Source organism: Pseudopipra pipra, chromosome 2 (assembly GCF_036250125.1).
Source record: "Pseudopipra pipra isolate bDixPip1 chromosome 2, bDixPip1.hap1, whole genome shotgun sequence".
Classification (NCBI taxonomy): domain Eukaryota; kingdom Metazoa; phylum Chordata; class Aves; order Passeriformes; family Pipridae; genus Pseudopipra; species Pseudopipra pipra.
The window spans coordinates 93,652,003-93,657,430 of NC_087550.1; the positions used below are offsets into that span (position 1 = coordinate 93,652,003).

Genomic DNA, 5,428 nt, shown 5'->3' on the forward strand with positions numbered 1-5,428 from the left:
GGAACTTGAGTGGTTTATACATGTTATCAGAACTCTTCAGGTGAATGGAGGTCTTACTAAGAGGATATATTTTTTATAACTGTAAACTGTGCAGTCTGATAAATGTTTAATATTAAACTTATCTAAAATTCTAATAAAATAGAACATACGAGGACAACATCTACATGAAGTAGTTCAAGTTGTTTTTGCTGTGGCTCTAAGAAACAGTTTATATTGTGTTTGCTATCACAGACCCCTGTTTAATAAAAAAAGGGGAGCGGGAGTCACATAAAGCAAAAAAATGGGAGTCAGTATTACCTAAATAAAAGTTTCTTGCTCACCAGATGAAGCTGGCCACAATACATTGTGCAGATTGGTCCGTCAGCACACACCAGACCATGGGCTCCATCTTACAGACATTGCTTTAACAGACAGGTAATCTCATTTTGCAGTTTGCATTTCCAAATTTTGTATGCTTGCCAGGAATTGGATAGTAATGAAAACTAAACACCATAGCTACAGAAGATGCCCTCATGCTTTAAGTGACTTTCCTTTTTATATGTTTTTAGGCTTCTACATTTCTTCTTCTAAAAATGCTCTAACAATTAAGTTTATTGGTAAGAATATAATAAAATAAATAAAATATAATTACATATATATTGCACAACATTCCCTAAAATGTGTTCTTAGTAAGCAGAAGTTCACCTTTTCCTGAATCTTTCCCTTTTCCTATCAGGAGACAGAAACACAGCATGTGAACCATGTATCTTAACACAAAAATTTAAATTCTGAATCAGAAAAGGCCCTGAGCAAAACTCCAAAGAATAAAATGTAACCCCTAGACTTGCTGTTTTATCATTTCCTTCTTCTAGTCTGGAGAAAACAAGCAGAACTGGAGCTGGTAGTGAAGTGACTTACCAGGCTGGTAGAAAAACAAGGATTAGGAGTCCCAGATTCCCACTCAAGCACCATCTGCAGTGAGCTACATTCCCTGATCACTCCTATAGTCTTTGTTCAAGTTAGAGAAGACCTGTAACTGAATTCTCTTGGTTAACTGATGTCAAATATTTCCCAACCAGGAATGTATGACCAATATGATAATAACAGATTACTCTGAATGATGAAAAACATGAGAAAATTGGAACTGGGACAAAGCAGTTGGACAAAGGACAACATTAAGAATTCATATACTTGTGCTGATTTTGAATGCTGCTGATATAAATCCCTCTAAGTCACTGTTCCACTGTCCTACTAAAACTAAAGGAGTTTACTTGTCTAAATATGTTTGTAGGAGGGTGCCTCTTTCACACAGATGCTGGCAGCATCAGTGCTCAAGTCAGCCTGTGCAACAAATGGTCCCCATTGCTGGGAACTTCAGAAATGCTGCAGTATTTCAGCATTTGTTACCGCCTTACCATTAGGAATGTTGTGCACTGTTAGGTACCAGTTAGTCTCGTACATTACCCTTACCACAAGATTGGCTAGTGCAGAAACAAACCCATTTTTTTTGTTGTTGTTTTTGTTACAAAATCCAGATTTGACCACATAGTTACAAAGGATAATGAAAACCTTTGGAGACAGAATAAAATCATGTTTAATGTAGTTATCCCAGGGTTTAGTAAATGGTCTTTTCCTCAGCACCTCTTTCTCTCTCTGACAAGCTGTTCACACTTAATTTGTACAGGGCACCATTTAGTCTTGATGTGCACTCCATCTTCCCAGATTAGTTTAGTCAAATAGCCACCTCACCACCTACATCCAAGCAATTGTTTTACAACAAGAGATTCCCTATGGCCAGGCAGCAGAGAAATCCTTAGCGTATGGTGCAAAAGAGTTGCTGAAACTGCTTCAAAAAGAATGAATTAGCAGATAGTATGTTGGTAAGGTGACCCAAAGCCACAAGCAGCAAAATGCATGGGAATATGAGAAGCTGCTGGGTTGTACTAGTTGTCCATCTAGCCCAGTATTTTGTCTCAATGGCAAAAGTAGATGTCATTCATGGACAGCATGTGAGCCTAGTCATTATTTGCAGTCCATTTCTTTTGTATTCCCTCAGCACACAAATAGAAACACCAGGGATTTCAGAGGGCACCTCCCTGTCTAGTCCTTCTATACCTCTTTATGGACTTGCTGTCCATGGATTTTTCTGGCTCTTGTTTTCAAGACTATCTTAGGGTCTGCCTTTGCAACCTCTTGTGGTAGCAAGTTCTGGAAATTCACTATCCAGTGGGTAAAAGGCTTGACTGCTTCTTTGCTTTAATTCAGGATCCTACTATTTTCATTGAGCAGCCTCTACTTCTCATAATGTATAATTTTGTGAGCAACAGTTCAGCATTACCTTTGTGTCAGAGCTTCACTCGTCTGCCACCTTCCCCCTCTCTTCTCCAAACCAAAGAGAGGTATGACTTCAATTTATTGATTCGTGAACAACTCTTGATTAGTCATACTATCAAAACCACCTGTGTTGTGTGTATTTTATTTAAGTAGAGCATTTTGAGCTTCTTGTAATACAATGTTCTCAGCATCTTTGAGAAGCCTTAATTAAGAAAAACCCACACATCAAGTGTAATGTTCATATTTCTCTCCATTTGGAAGCGCGAGGGAGAACAGAATGCTTGAGCATTTCTAACTATTATTAAAGATGCCCAAAGAAATAATATTGTTTATGTTGTGGGATTTGAGACTAGGTAAGTAATCATGGAATTAAGGACTGTACTATAATGTGTATGGAAGGTAAGAAAAAATTTAAATTGTAAGGTCATGTGGAGCCCCTCTCAGCATCAGCACCTCAGGATCAGGAAAGACAGGGGGGATTAAGATGCAACTGAGAATGAAAGGCCTGATTTCTCTTGACTCTTAGTGAGATCTGGGAGCCTAGATGTCTCCTTCTCCAGGGAAAAATCCTTCACCATATAATTTCCAGAATTTAAACATCAATTTAAGTAGAATTTAAACACCATTATAATATTGCTGCTGTGTAACTTGGCATGGCTTTTCTTTCAGAATGTATTTTAAAATACAGAAAAATTCGAATAGGCTTTATGACCGTACACCTTCCTATGCATCATTATACCATCTGCCAACGGTATCTCGTTTCTGCAGCCTTAAAAACCTACTTTCATAATCCTCATACCAACCAAAGCAAGGTATCTCACTGTATTTTCTTTATTTTATCCCTATTTTTGTAGTGTGTTTTCATAGAAATACTTAGGCTGTAGTTACAAAAACGCCTCTGAGTGCCATGTCCTATGAAGTCTGGGCACCAAGGTCAGGTCACTGACTATTTCAATATCCATGTCTCCATACCTGTAGCCGAGTAAATTATGCACAGAGTGTTTATTTCAGGCCTTTTCTTGCTCATCTCAGAACAGTTGTTTAAAAATGTTTATTGTCAGGGTGAAATGTTTTAAGCCTTATGTTTGACTGAGTAGTAGAAAGCAGAGATAACCTTCCCGTTCCAACTCCAGCTCCAGGGACCTGCCAGGCCTCTCTTTCCCAGCTTTTGCTGACCCCTGAAGCCCTGATAAACACAACCAGCTGAGCTTGGCTGGTCCTTTGTCCTGCGTGTCAAAGGAATAATCACACCCTAACTGCTTACTCTGCCTTTGGCCCCTCCTGTGTCTTGCTCCCCTCCCCATGTTCTGCTTTGCATTGTAATTCCTTGGCTTTCTGACCACTGCCTCTGACCTCCTTTTCATTTTGCCCTTCAACTTGGTAAAACTGTATCCAGTTTCCTGCCCTTTGGCTTGGCTTCTGGTCCTAGGTCTTGCCTAGATGCTTGCCTTGTATATCTTTTCTAATGCCTGACTTTGACTTGCCTGACTCTTTCTATTGACTGGGCTCTACACCCAACTTCAGCTAGATACTAAGGTATTGATTACTTGTTAAAGTCCCAAAAGAAGATAAATTTTGTTTTTAGTTTCATTCTTTCTTTTTGCTACGTTAGGAATATAACTCTCTGCCTTCAAACTGAGATAGGAATGATCTGTTCTTTGTCTCTGAGAGAAGGGTATTTCTTTTTTTGCAGGGTGAAATTGTATGTCTCAGATTCAGCTCTCAAATATGGAGTGAAAAACATGTTCCCAGCCATTAACCTGACACCCTTGATTCTGCCAGAAATTCTCTGGCCAACAGAGTTCAGCAGCAAGCACCTTGACAACAGAGAGGTATTAGTTCAAGTGAAGACCTGTATTAACACGTTACCTCACAGGGACTTAGCCAGGAATGGATGCACTGATGACTTTTTACCATGACAAAGAGCTGACTTAAACAATACTCCCAAATTGTGCAACTATTTTTTGATCACGTGTTCACAAATGCCTGTTCCAAATCTTTGAGAAAACTGTTAGCATGTGAAGCAGGACCTAATGTAGTACATCCAAAAATGTTTCTTGCTTTGAGGCAATAAGAAGAAACAAGCTGACTGGATCATATTCTACTTTTCTCTGTGCCCTGGTACACCAGTGATTTCATAAAGCGGCACTCAAGAGAAATGTTACAACTACCATTTATGAACATACACTCTATCCTCGTGTATAGCCTATATTCAATTCACGAAAATATTTAAGAAAGAGCTTGAGTGCTTTCCTGACAAGGGTATTTCCAACCAGGGCCTCTGTTCACATCAGTTCTTTCACTAGGGCAAGAATGAAAGCTAAGGTAATCTGAAAAGTTCACTTTAAATCTTAATTTTCACATTGCAGTTTTCTGATGAGCCCAATCCCCATTAAGCTACATATTTTCTATGCATGGCTTAACAATGACCTGTTTTTTAAACAGTAAAATTCTATGCTCTTTTTTTTTTTTCTTCTTTGAAGAAGGAAAATATATTTTTTGCCTTTTCTTTTGTTAAAAAGTTTTTAAAATCCGGTCTTGTAAAAGGTCAGTTCTACAATTCTGTGATTCTGTGTGCCTCTGCAAGCAGGGGAGCATTTACACAGGGCTCAATGCTGGTCAATGTCTCCACACACCCAAGTGACAGTCAGACCTTGTCATGCTTGTTTGAGTATGCCAACAAATTTTCATCACTTCAGACACCCCACAGAATTTGGAGGAAGAGTAAAAGGGTCATCCACTAATAATCTCTAAAAATATGAAAAATAGAGTTCTCAGCTCAAGATGGACCATCAAATGTGAAAAGATAAGCAGAATAAAAGAACATAGATTTTAATTTGATTTGTTGTATATGGACCTCTTCTACTTTCACTGAATTTAGAAGAAACATTTCAAAAATATAACCATGTAACTGGAAAACAAACTTTGCTACTGTGACTCCATATACATACAGATGGTGAAGTTTTAGTAAAGGTAGAAAAAACCCCAAACTCTAGTATTTAGATCCCATTGTCTTCTAGAACTTGGAGGTTTTATGCTTAGAAAAAATAGCAAATTTCTGAATAAAAAGAACTGGAAAGAGGGAATTACTTGATTTTGTTTCTCTCTGTTGAGC

At 38.3% G+C, this 5,428-nt stretch overlaps 1 long non-coding RNA gene across 1 annotated transcript; it reads left to right on the top strand.

Moving 5' to 3' along the window:
* The first annotated feature begins 257 nt into the window (after positions 1–257).
* On the top strand, positions 258–5,154 carry LOC135410129 (uncharacterized). Its single transcript, XR_010428529.1, has 2 exons — positions 258–414; positions 4,007–5,154. It is a non-coding gene; the product is annotated as an uncharacterized LOC135410129 (long non-coding RNA).
* Positions 5,155–5,428: the final 274 nt, after the last annotated feature.